This window comes from Zonotrichia albicollis, chromosome 5 (assembly GCF_047830755.1).
Source record: "Zonotrichia albicollis isolate bZonAlb1 chromosome 5, bZonAlb1.hap1, whole genome shotgun sequence".
In the NCBI taxonomy this organism is placed as follows: Eukaryota; Metazoa; Chordata; class Aves; order Passeriformes; family Passerellidae; genus Zonotrichia; species Zonotrichia albicollis.
In genome coordinates, this window is record NC_133823.1 from 59,451,763 (window position 1) to 59,465,097 (window position 13,335).

The 13,335-nt window shown below is 36.9% G+C and overlaps 1 long non-coding RNA gene across 1 annotated transcript in view; it reads left to right on the plus strand.

The window, feature by feature from the left end:
* LOC106629306 (uncharacterized) overlaps positions 1–13,335 on the plus strand; it is a 280,698-nt gene that overhangs the window by 24,281 nt on the left and 243,082 nt on the right. Inside the window, exon 5 of the long non-coding RNA XR_012580525.1 lies at positions 11,112–11,276. This is a non-coding gene — a long non-coding RNA (uncharacterized LOC106629306). The remainder of the gene's footprint in view (positions 1–11,111; positions 11,277–13,335) is intronic.

Below are 13,335 nucleotides of genomic sequence, written 5' to 3' on the forward strand. Positions count from 1 at the left end.
ACTTAGTAAGGTTTTCCCATCATAAGTTTGTCACTGTGTTAGGTGAAGCAATGACACTCCAAGTATTAGCAGTTGTGTATTTTGGAATCACTTTTCTATTTATGTCTGGTCTGAGTTTTTTTCAAAAAGTGATCCTTTGTATTTATGTATTTATCTTAAAAAAATTAGCAGAAAATTAGCAACTACTGCATGAAAATTATTTAGCTATAATTAATTCAGTATTACAGAAACGCTTAACTTTGATGGTCATGCGTTTTTTGTATTCTTCAACCCCAAGATTTTAGATGAGATTTGCACTTCCAGTTTTGCTTAGGTGCCCAATATTGTGTAACTGAAGCTATTCTTTATCCTTTCTATTGTATTTAGCTTATCTTTTCAGAATGTCCTGATGGTCGTGTTTACAGTTCAGTAAGCAGATGCTTTCTGGAGGTGACTGGGTATTTCTGAGCACAGATAATGAATTCAGGGAACTTCAATCCTTGGACTATTGCTTGAATTCTATATCAAGTGCATAGCTGCTGAAGCTGTATCTTTCATGCACAGTGAACCATGCTGAAGAACGCTTTGAATATGTTAATTCATGTACAAGTGAATGCCTACATTGTATTTACTTAGCAGAAGACCAAGGTTTGATTTCATGTTTAATCACACTGAGGAATTACAGGATTCCTTCAGTCACTTCCATCACTTCCAGAAAAACTTGTATTTTAGAGGAAGATGGGGGACATGCATATAAATACTGGGCTGATTTTGCCTTCAGTCTGATGAAATGTGGACAGATACTGCAGAACTCACCCTTAAAAATGGAAAAAACCTGTGTCAAAGTTTTTGTATAAAAATTGCAGAGGACAAATATCAGGAAGGAGCTCAGTTGACCTTGAAATGAAATTAGACTCTGAAAATTATCTACTCTCAAACAGGTGCTTGAATTCTGTCAACAGCTTTGCTCTCACACCATTTTGCAGTGATGGGCATCGGCAGCACTGACCATTGTCAGAACTGATTGCAATTGCCCCTTCTTAACAGTCTCAGTAAAAAGAGACTGCATGTGCCTTAGGACTAGGTATCTCTTCTCCCCAAAGGTGGTGGTCTCAGTGGATGCTGAAGAGCAATAATTTGTTGATTATGTGTATGCTATCTGATGTGAAGAGCAGAGTGCCTCAGGCTGCAGCTCCACCAAATGGTAAGCCAGGCTTTTGAGTGGAGAGCAACAAATAAAAAATTGCTCAAATGCAAAGCACAGAAACAGTACAGCCTCTCTCTGCTGTCTCAGCAGTTCTTGTCCAGTCATTTAGCCCCTGTCCTCCCACAGCAGGCATAGATCTGGCATAAGCATTGTATTTCTTGCTGTGTGGGTGACTGGAGAAATGTGTAATTGTGTGCCCGCACTTGATCCAGACCCCATTTGTTCCGCCAGTGGGTCAGACAATGCATATATTAAGTAACAATGAATGTTGAACCATGACTTCAAATGTCTCAGACTCTTTCTCCAAAGCACTAAATTTAAAGTTTAGTAGGGTTTAATTTGTATGAAATAGCAAAAGCTTTTTAGGATTTAGTAACTGACTTTTCTAGCTATATATTTCCTGTAGAGAAAAGTGATACAGTTGCAATTAAGAATTTTAGAAGAAAATGAAATTTCAACTGCTTCAATTTTTAGACTTTTTTTCAACATCTTTATTGCTTACACCCTTCTGATTTCAAGGAAAATTTATTTTTCCAAAAGAAGGGGCAGGGTAAAGATTGAAATTAATGTCTCAGTTTTGAAATTTCCTTCTTCTGGAAAAAAAGAATGAAGGAAGATAAGGAGGGGCATTAAAATTGAAAGACTCTTCTTTCCCTCTGTCTTGCAAAAAATGGGCCAAAAATCAAGGAAAAAAGACCACGTGGTAAGAAAGTTTCTGTAAAAAAAAATTATTTATGAGCTCTAATTCATGTGTCCTCTAATATGTTTCGAGAAGATGTAATTCTTTTGGTAATGCATACTTATTTAAGACCAGGAAGTCCTTAGCTCACATATATTCTGGATATAGTTTATTATGCCCATTGGTTAAGGATTTAAATGAATACCACAGTGTAGTTTGGGATGTAATACAGTAGAACCAGTTCAGATATTGCATTAAATTCTACTGGAAAATTGCTCTTGCACTATTTACACATTTTTTAGGAAATCCAGACCAACAGCCCTTATCTCAAGGAAAATATTTTAGTGTATATAATCACTCTTTGCATAAGAAGTTGTTGTTTCTCTACATAGAAAATGAGCTTCTTGATTACTTCTTGATTCTTCAGCACAAAAGCACCTTTGGGATATGACTGCAAATGCTGTTCTATTTTCTCTAGCAGTTTAAAGACCAGCCTTTGTTTCTAGGAGAAGATAAATAAAATCAAACCAAACCAACAAATCAGACTTAACTATATTTACACTGTTAGACTTTTAGGCATTTCCTGTGAGGGGTAGATGTTGAAATCTGCCGCTGGGGCTGGAATTTTCATTTCTCATCCTTGCTCTGATTTCCTTTCTTCAGACAGACCCAGTATCTTCAAAAACAGGGTTACAAAATTATTTGCTATCAGGACAGATATGATTAATACATACTACAGCAAAAGTCTACTAGGATACTAATATGTATCCTATGTTATAAAGTGTAATAATCATATGAAAAAGTTGTTGCTCTCCCATTTTGATTTAAAAAGTGAAAAGTATCTGGTGATATTTGAAAGACATGGTGCAATGCAGCATACAATATGAAGCACAACATTATTCAGATTTAATACACAATACCAGCCTTCTTCCAGACTGTGTTGATGTAACAGGCCAATTAATTTTATAAAATGATACATCATTTGTAAAGTGAGATACTTAGGGTGAGGTAATTGTGTCAATGGAAAGATTGCAATTTCAAGGAGCCATGCCCAAATGCTGTTTCAGCATATCACTAATTAGCACACTACTCCAGACTGTCCCAGATTAATATCTTCTGCTGTGTGTACTGTATATAGCTAGTAATCATGATTGATTACTGAACAGAGTTGTTGTGAACCACTGAAACCGTATGATAAACTTGCTGGAACAGGATGGAGAATTTTTCTGTTCATATTCTGTTAGCAGTAAAATATTGAGAAGTGTGGTCTGGAGTTCAGGCAGATTTTAGTGATTAGCAGACCTTATGTAGAATTTTCTTTGGTTGTCTTGTTTCCTTTTCAATATTAAGATGTGACCTTTCAAACTTACACATAAAAAAGCAGTGAGAAACCACATGTGTACACGCCAGTAGGAAATGGTCAAGACATTAGGGCATTCCCTGCAAATGATGCTACATGAATTAATCTCAATTCATTCTAATTACAGACTTGAGTCATCTGAGTGCCTTTACTGCCACACACTGTTTCCAGGGATATATTTCCCTTGTTGGGGCTGCTCCATTTTGAATAACTAATCAAACTTCCATTGAACAAGTACTTGAACATTAATCTATTGCATCTGAAAGTGCTCTAATCTCTGTCACAAATAAACTCAGGCTGCTTCTTGATGTGAATCTAGATGAATTTTTAATTTTATAAAGTAGAACAGGTCCAAGAAAGCATTTGAGAGATCTATGTCAAAGTAGGTAACAACCTGTTTGGCCAAGGTACTAACCTCATGTGGGGAGCCCTGTCTGAAATCGCCACTCTGAAAAGGGTATACAAGAGACCTGCAGCCAGGCAAGGATGGCCAAGCCTTTTAGCCACTTGCTATTTTAGAGCTGGACTTCCAAAGATGCAACTCCTTCTGGGAAAGAAGCATCATAACATGATTAACAATGTTCAAGGTTTTAGAACCCACTGTAAAACTTAGTAACTCCAATCCATTTTTCCTTTTCTCACCCAGCCAAAGCTAAATGAAAATATTTTCAGAGGGATCTTCCTTTACAATCCTAATTAATATTTCAGGGTTTTTTAATAGCTTTCTACCAATTTTAAAATAATAATATCAATAAAAACCCCATGTACAATAAAAATGCAGCCATGACCTCATTTTATATATCAGCGCATATTAAAAATTGCTCATGTGCTAAATTTTGCCACGAGCTCTGAGATACTGAGCAAAAATATGCCAAGGAATATTGGTATTTCTTATACTTGTAACACTTACTGTGAACTCTCACAGAGGGCAAAGAGAACTTGCCCATAACTGTTTGCCTATATATAATTGCAGTAGATTTTAGCTACTCTTCTGTCCTTCTCTGCAGTACCTGTGAGGAAATAGGACCCAGGAGGGATGCATAAATTAGCTTGTACAACATTATGGTATTCTAATGTATGAAAAAGTTGAAATATACCATTTTTACCCTCTCTGCTGTTCTATGAAGTGGGAAACATCTAAATGTTCTTCTCACATATGTCTGGGTGGTTCTACTGTGCTTTATGTAACAATCAGCCTGGTTTCTTCAGTGCCTTGCTGAGGGGAGTGAACACACTGGGACATGACAGAATAATGAATAAGTCACAGGGTATGAGATTGCTATATTGGTGAGATGATTCCAGCATCACCCACCCTCTCCCTTCTGCCTTAGTGGGAGAGCAGGTTTTCTTCCCTTGTGAAACAAAACCTGTTAGTTTGGCTTGTCCACCCTGAAGAATAATTAGAAATGTACTAGAATATATTCAGTAATTAACCTCCAATGATAAAGTGTCAACTTCAGGGAGAATCTACTCACTATGTGTAGTGTTTGGAGAGAGTGTAAAAATTATGCTCAAATAGTAAGGATGCATCAGCAAGGAAAGACAAAAAAAAGCAAGATCAAATTCAAGATAAGTGGAGATTCCAGTATGAACAGGATACTCCTTATTTGCCTCTGACTTCTGTTTTGGCCATGGAGCATTGCTTCATTGGAGGCTTTAAGGGATGGAATATTACCATTCAAACATTGACACTGTGGACTCTTGTTCCTGCATTGTTTTCCCTCTCTTTGAAGACACTTGGAGATCTTTAGTAGAAATAGTCCAAGAAAGAGACACGGAAACATGGACACAATGGAAAGTGAGATGCAGAGGGCAGGCCTACATCTCTCCTGTTGTGAGATTAGTCCAGGACATCAGTATTCTAGGAAAAACATTCTGTGGATCCTCATGACCACAGAATAGCTTGTTTGATAAGGGAGTTGGAGAAAGAGAGTAGGTAGTGGGAAAGGACAGAAGAAAGGAGTATGCAGGCTTAAGAAAAGCTCCAAAAATGGTCAAGGACTCATGGAGATTTGAAGGAAAGGCAAAGACATTCACAGCACAGTGTAAGCCAATTCACAGGAAAGCTCCAAGCTGCCTAAGTGCTAGGAAAGCTAGGGCAAAATCCTTGTGCCAAACATGCTTAACTGCAGCACATAAGGCAATGTGGCATTGTGATGGGCTGTCATCAGACAGCTTGCCCACATATAGCAGGATAGAAGGCTGCTTAGCCAGCTGCATAAAATTTCATTTCCTTCATTTTATGAGATGTCCTCTTATTTTTGGTTTGATTTTCATTTTTTAAAATTTAATTCCCTCACATTCACCACTCCTGAAACTGTTTCTTCCCTGATATTGACAAGTATGTAGGAAACACATTATGCATGCAAAGTAATACAGCTGACATTAAACTTTCAACAAGGAAAACTGTTCCACTTCAATACTCTAAACCTTATTGTGTAGCAGACCAACTACTTCACCTCCATGGGAACAAACTGTGTAGTAGCTACTCCTCCTAGACAAAAGGCTAACATAATTTGATATGGCCCTTTTATTTGTTATTTAATCAAAGATAGGAATATGTGGCAATTTTGCAATAAATTAAGAGCACTTCACTTGAAATGTGCAAACTAAGTACCCTATTTTGCACAATAATGTAGCAAATTTCTTAAGGTCTAAAAAGGTGTTTTTTTTTTTTTGAAACCTACATGATGCCTTATGCAATTTCCATACTTTCAGGGAGCAAGATAAGGAGTTTTTGTTTTCTCAGTGAAAAAATCACAGAAAAGAAGGGTAAAACCTCATAAGGCAATGATTGTCAATGAATATCTATAGACACCTGAGTGAAAGGGTGATGGGATAGTGGAGGCCAAAATCCCAGTTTGTGAATGAGATGATGACTTGAAATAATTCACGTACCAGACAGCAGCCTCAGCTATGAAATTAGTGACTAAATTGTAAAGGACAGATGGAATTAAGAAATTCAGCAGGTGCCTATAAAGGGTCTGGCAGTGCTCCAATAATTTGTTGACTTCTAAGGGAGATGCATGTGGGTCTTAGTGGGAGGAAGATTTCATCCTAGGACCAGTAATCTTTGATTTATCAGTCAAAATGTTATCTGGTCCTGATGTACTTGCTTATTTAAAACAGATCTGGGAAAAAATTTACTTCAAAATCAAACAAAAAAGTGCTTCCCACACCTCACCCTCCTTGTCCAAAAAAGTCTGTAGACAGTTCAGCAGTCAGACTGGATATTGGAAAGGTAGTTCAGACATGGGGATAGCCAAGGAAAAATCATAGCCTGACAATGTGAGAAAATGAGAAAATAATTAATAGCCAGGGAAGGGTCTGACAGCAGTAGAAAGCAATCTGGAGATAGCTATATGTCTCATGCTTCACTGCCTCTCGCTCATTAAAGACCATTCTATGGCTGTGTAAGTAGTAGGACAAGTTGTAAACTATTTTAAAATAATTTCTGCCTTTTTAAAGTCAGATTATGGGAAATACACAGGCCCAATTATTATGTATAACAGATGTAAAATGAGTGCTTATTTTATCCAATGTGAGAAAAGCTGATATTTCACTGAGTATCTCTAGTTAACAGATAATGTCAATAGAATAGGATGTTATCACAGGATAATGTTCTCCTGCTGCTTGATAAGTGCTGAGTTGAAAGTACAATGTTTATTTTCAAGGCAGGGGACATTGATCCTGTGACAACTTTCTATTTCAGTGACATTCTTGCTATTACATTAGATTGATGCACTTATGACCATTTTGTTAAATGGATATTAGTTTTGTGAAGTGACAGCTGTTTGTTGTGTGACTATTCAATACACTACCTGCAGCCTGATTGGCTTCAAGGAAAGAACTTGACTGATAGGCCTAAAGGGTACAGACTTTTATTTTAAAAAGGGGGACTCTGAACCCATGAATGAGGGGCCAATTTGTTTTTTTTTTCTTAATATCTCCTATAGAATAGATTGTTTACTTTACAGGATTACATTTTGATATAATGCCCAACAACAGTAACTTTTTATTGAAAAAAGAAATAAAGTAAGAATGAATATTGCTTTGGAAAACCTGATCCACTGAATGTTTGAGCATTTCAGCTGGGAGCTTTTCCCAGGTAAAAACTGGTAATTTGTTCCTTGGAGAAAAAACAAATAACAAAAATGCTTTCAGTACTGGAATTACTATTTTACTACTTTGGAGTAACTATGTAACACATTAAAACCAGACAGCAGATGAATTCCCAAGAGTGAAACAACCTTTTACTGTAAAACACTTTCACTGCAAGTCATGGAGTAAAGTTCTAGTGTGTGCTCTCTCTCCTTTTTACATTCCTGAATATTTTAGTGTCATTACCAAAGCTGAACTTTAAATTTTTGTACTTTTTTTCATCTTGTAAGAGAAGGGAAAAGGAGATTTTTTTTTCACTACACTGAATTTTAGGCCTAAGAAGATGTTTCATACAAACCAGATTGTTTTTTTATGGCTGAAAGAAAAACTCAAGTGAACAAACATCATTTATCCTTCAGAAAAAAACCCAAACCAACCTTATTTGAGTAGCAGCTAAGGAAAACCCTACTTAACTTTTCAAAATTGGCATTGCTTTCATGTGAGCAGCAGGGAAAACAAGAGGAAGTAGTAGAAGACTTTAAAAGAATCTGATCAATATTCTCACTGGGGAAAAATGCTGTTCTGCAAATGTAACATCAAGCATGTCCAGCACTAGTCCTATTGATTTTAATGAGTCAAAGTGCTTTTTTACACTGAAAGTCACAAGGAATGTGACCTGGATGATCTAGTGGTAAAGCAGAGGACTTAATTATTTCTATTTCCTTGTCAGTGCAGTAATTTTACGCTGCACATTTAGGATAATGTGGGTGGCATAGTGCATGCATTTGTACATGTGTGGGAGAAAACTAAGGAAAAGTAATTACTTGAAGCCTCCTCACATGCAGTCAGGAAGCAGAACATTACTGTACATTTTATTAAATGACATAATTTAAAAAACCATTCTGAAAATTTTAAGAGAGTTCAGTTTAGAGGGGCGCTGTAATAAGCAAATTTCAAACTACAGATGTAGTTTGGATATATCCCAATACAATCTTTAATGGCAGTCAAAAGCCCTCAAAGCATGTAAGAATGTGCTTGGTGATTTTTCTTTGAATTCAGATCAGATATTGGAAAAAGACTTTCTCACACCAGCATTTCTACTTGCTTTTTTCCCTTGAAATCTATATAATGATACAGAAAACACTTTGAAATTTGAAAAAAGACTGAGTTTAGTGTAAGAGAGAGATGGAGGCTGGCTCAAGTAATGTTCATACATAAACCACAAGCCAAACTTTCTACTGATGAAAGTTATTTTTTATTTACAGTGACTAAGACTATGTTGGTATAATTTTTTTTTCTCTTAGATGATCCCTTTTCTCAGGTGTCTGTTATCTTTCATAGCTGTAGGAAATTCACCATTTCCTTTCAATGAGAAAGACATGTCAAGGACTGGACAATGGTTATTGAGGGTTATTTTACACAGCTCTGAACTTCTGAAAAATCTTAAAAAATACTTTTGAAAATCTTAAAAAAGGACATTATCTGGATTTTAATACTTGTAGGTAGCCAGAGGATTATTTTAACTCTCAAATATTGCCATATATGCAGTAAGAATCATGTTAAAATGATCTCGGGTAACAGGTAAGTGTGTCAAGGTCTGAAGAAACTACAACTATTGGCTAAAAGTCCTAAAAATTTGACTTTTTAACTGGTAAGATAATATTTTTTAGCAAAATGAGAAATTAGTCTGCTGATAATACTGATGTACATTGAAGTCTGACAGAAAGGAACAGAGATATAAGAAAAAGCCTTGGTCTTGAGCATTTAGTCACTTACATTTCTTTATAGTTTTAGATCTCATCAGTTTTCCTCAGTGCCACAGGGAAGCTCAGGGAATGGAGACACAGCTTATCAGAGCCATGTTGTCATCTCCTATGAGTAAATGGAGGGCTCAGTGAGACAGAAGAGTTTGGCTGGTTCAGCTTTGAAGCTGTTACAGGGTTTCTGGAGAGAGAGGGAGATGGTGTTTTCTAAGATTTATGCAGGAAATAATTTCTGCAATATTTCTCATGAAGGAAGCAGGCCCTGTCTGTAGTTTGTAGGACAAAGAAATCAAATTACAGTAAGAAAATCTGCAACTGCCCAGTCCTGACTCTGCTGGGACAGGCTGATTGCCCCAAGACCCAGAAAATACCTCATCTATGAAATGGAGAACGAAGTTTTCATATAGGAAAAAAACCCAGAGTCACCTGGCATTGATAGTGACAGGTGGTTAGGAACTGGAGCTCTTTCCATCCATTTCACATCCTTGGAATAAAAGTGCCTGTTGAAAGCAAAGCCAAGTCATTAGTGCCTATGACCATCCTGATTCCAGCTGAGTTGCAATACTCTTGGAACAAATGCTGAACTTGTAAGAAAATGGAAGAGAGAAACCAGAAGAAAATTATTGGACCCTCATTCTCACTGTGGAAAAAAAGAGTGTGGTAAGGAAGACTTTTAAAAATAATAATGTGTGAGAGATAGTTGAACCTGAGCAGAGCTGTGGAATCTTAGACAATGAAATAAAGAATAAAGAACTGTCTGTCTAAGAAACAGTTTGCTTATCAGAAAGATGAATTAATTTACTACTGACAAAAATGACAAATCAATCTAACAAGATACCTGTCAAAACTATTTCTCTGTTCACTTTCTTATCTAGAATATGTGCCATAAACCTATAGATAAAAAGAAAGACTTTAGAGAGTAGTTGGAAATTAGCCTGATTTGTACCCACATGCTTTCATTTACGTCCACTGCTATCAAATGATTGACAGCATAACATAAATCAAATCTTTTTTTTGCTTATTAATATGATATGAACAGCAAAAAGATTAAAGTCTCATTTACATAACCTGAGATGAAAAGAGGTGAAATATTGTAATTATCTTTTCAAGCTAAATTTGCACTGCCATTTAAAATTAACCTATGCAAATGACAGGTTAAACCCCAGGAAAGCGCTGGCTCTGTTTGAAAAAAGTACAATCAATTTCCAATCATGAGTATGTTTTTATGCTAGCCCTTCAATTAGTCACTTGAATCCATAAATATATGTCAATATAATGTAAATTATTTTTTACCTTGTTTTGTTTTTGTCTTTTAGCCCCCCAAAAGATACTAGGTTTTGAAGTCTGCATCCTTACTTGCATTGAGTAGCAATTACATGAATTATCTATAGGGTAATGGGATGTGTTGCTTAGCCCAAGTGAGGATAGTTAAGCGTAATTATGTCCAGGGGTAAGCTGAGGGTCTGTTTTTTCCATAGTTTATAGGTGTATGGGATGACTTTGGTAAGATTTGCATGAGAAACAGTTTTTAAAAGGATCCCAGTCCTGTTGTGAGTCTAAGAAAGAAGAAGACATATTTGCCTTTTTGTCAGCAGAGTTACAAGTTCAAGGACATATCAGCTAGGGACCTCTATTACACCTCGGTTTATACATAGACCAAAAATATTTCCAAAAAAGAGAAGAGAGCTTACATTTCCATGTAATTCCAACCTGGCATGGGAAGAATTTGGATACAGATGCAGACACAAATAATTTTCCTTAGTAAACTGACATGTTTCATCAGGTGGATCCAAGAAAACTGAGTATGTTACATGAGCTATGAACTCATCCTTAATCATGTGCCCTCTAGGCAGATATTTCACACTTGGCAGCTGGAGGTCTCCTTAATAATGGCCAGCCTCAATTATTTATTAAGGGCAAATAAGGAGATGGAAATTTTACTGAATGCAGACCAGTTCCTAAACCAGGGCAGCAAGGTTTCATGGGAAGGAGGACTGAATGGGTCTGTATATTCCGTTGTAGGTATGAAGTACTGGGCCTGAGACTCGTGGGGCAACAAATGGGTTTTGCTGGTTCTGCAGAGAAGATAATCCTACTGGGGTTCCCTTCTGCCTTATTGGTAGCATCCCCAGAAATTGTCAGCCAGAGACAGTGCTGTGAAGTGAAACCCCTCAACCTTCCCAGCTGGTAAGTGTTATTTTTTGCAACGTTTGAGGTGGGTGTAGTTTGGAAGTTGCGTAAACAGGAAATTTTGTTTTGGCAGCCAGTCTACAGGCAAAGGAGCAATGGAAGCCTGATTTATGATGGCTTTATACACTATGTTTCCCACAACAGCCTCCCATACCACTGCAAGAACCACAAACTCAGCACTGAGATATTTCTAGATCTTTTCTATGCTCCTGAAGACTATCATACTGTTTCCATTTTCTGTCAATCTCAACCTACTTTCTGTTTACTTACTGGGTGAGAAGTAGTGTACATCCTGTGGCTACTGTAGATAATAGCACATAAAAACTGATCAGATAGTGGATATATGCTGAGCAGCCCAGCAGGCTGTCAAATACTAAGTTATGTTTGCCTTTTCTTTAGTAGGAGTATTAGTATGGTGTCTACCATCTTTTGAGACACCGATTTTTTACAAAACTCATGTAGCAGCTTTGAATTATGACTGAAAAATTGGATAAAAATTAGTCAATGAAAGGGAGGAATGTCTGACAACCTGTGCAGTCATGTCAGATATAGCCTTGCCAAATCAGACTATAAAACTGAGGGGAGGGAAAAGGAAAGAGAAAGGAAGAGAATTATTCAAACTATAATGAAAGGAATATTTCTTGCTGAAATGAAAGACTGAAACATTTAATTTAGCTTGACACAAAAGGTTCCATTCACCGTGAAATCAAATATTTTGTTCCAAGGCACTTGTGAGAAAACAAAGAAAATGAAAGACTAAAGTCAAAAGCTGACAGAGGAAAAGCCTTACCCGTGCAAAACAAGTTCTTAGAACTATCTCTACAAAGCACTAGAGATCTGTATTGTACTACTTCTATATTTGGAAGGAGGATTGATTCCTATTTTTTGCCTTTTCTTTTTTTTTGTATTGCTTAACTATCCCCACTTTTAAGGTATCTGAAATCCCACCTCCTCTAGTTCCACTTTTAAAAGACACTTTCAGAATCACAACAGGTGAATGTGAATGTGCATGTCCGAGAGAAAGAGATAACATTTATAAACAAACTAAAACAGTGTCTGCAAGTATGGAGAGGAAATGAGAATACTTCTACCCACTAAAAAATGTGTTTGACACCCAGGCTCTCCAGTAATTAATACACATATAACTGGCAGGGAGAGAAATTGATTTGATTTGGTGTGGAATTCAAGGTATTGCTGACCATCTGAGAATTTGTACCAGCTGCTGAGCATTTACCGACAAGAATTTATCATTTAGGACTACAAACAACATACTTACTCTGATTATTTTTGACACTCTGTTATCAAAAGTTTCTTTGCACTTCTGATCTCAAAACTTAGAAACAATCACCAGAGGCGTTACAGTACTGAGGTGTCATACTGATGTGTCAGTGCTTTTATACAAAGCGTCTCAGGCCGGAGGTTACTGAGTTGCTGGTGGCTAGGTTTGAAGAGGTGGGAGGAATGTCCTTTGAATTTCTGCTTTAGCAGCCCTGAATGCTGAAATGCTCCACTCTGACTCCAGGTCTTGGGAGGATCAGGTGAAACTAGCTTTCCTTAAGAAGCTAAAGATAAAGATGAAAAGATTTAGTGGCTTGTATTCATTTGCCCATGGGAGGGGGCAAGGAAAGGGCAACTGCAAGTGTCAGCATGAAACTCCCAGTTGTCCACCATAAAGAATAAGGGAATGATTGCTTCTCTGTACGATTGCAAGAAGGGATGTCTCCTTAGAAGATTTTACTAAAGGGAGTTTTTGGCACATCACATTAAAGAATATCCTGGTGAAAGTGGAGTTTGTTTGTAAAAATGTCAATAAGAGTTTTACTGTCATTCATTTAAGAACTTCTGTGATATGTGCCTACTTGGACTGTTTTCCTCTAGAAGGACAAATGACTCAACCCCAAAAATGTGTATCTGAATACTTCTTTACTAAGGAGATGTTCTAGTCTGAACCCAATCTGTTTTTCTTTGGCTTCATTAGATAATTTAAGTCATTACCTGAATATAAGTGAACTGTGATGCTGTCCTGAGTTCTGGATCTTCTTATAACTGATCCCTG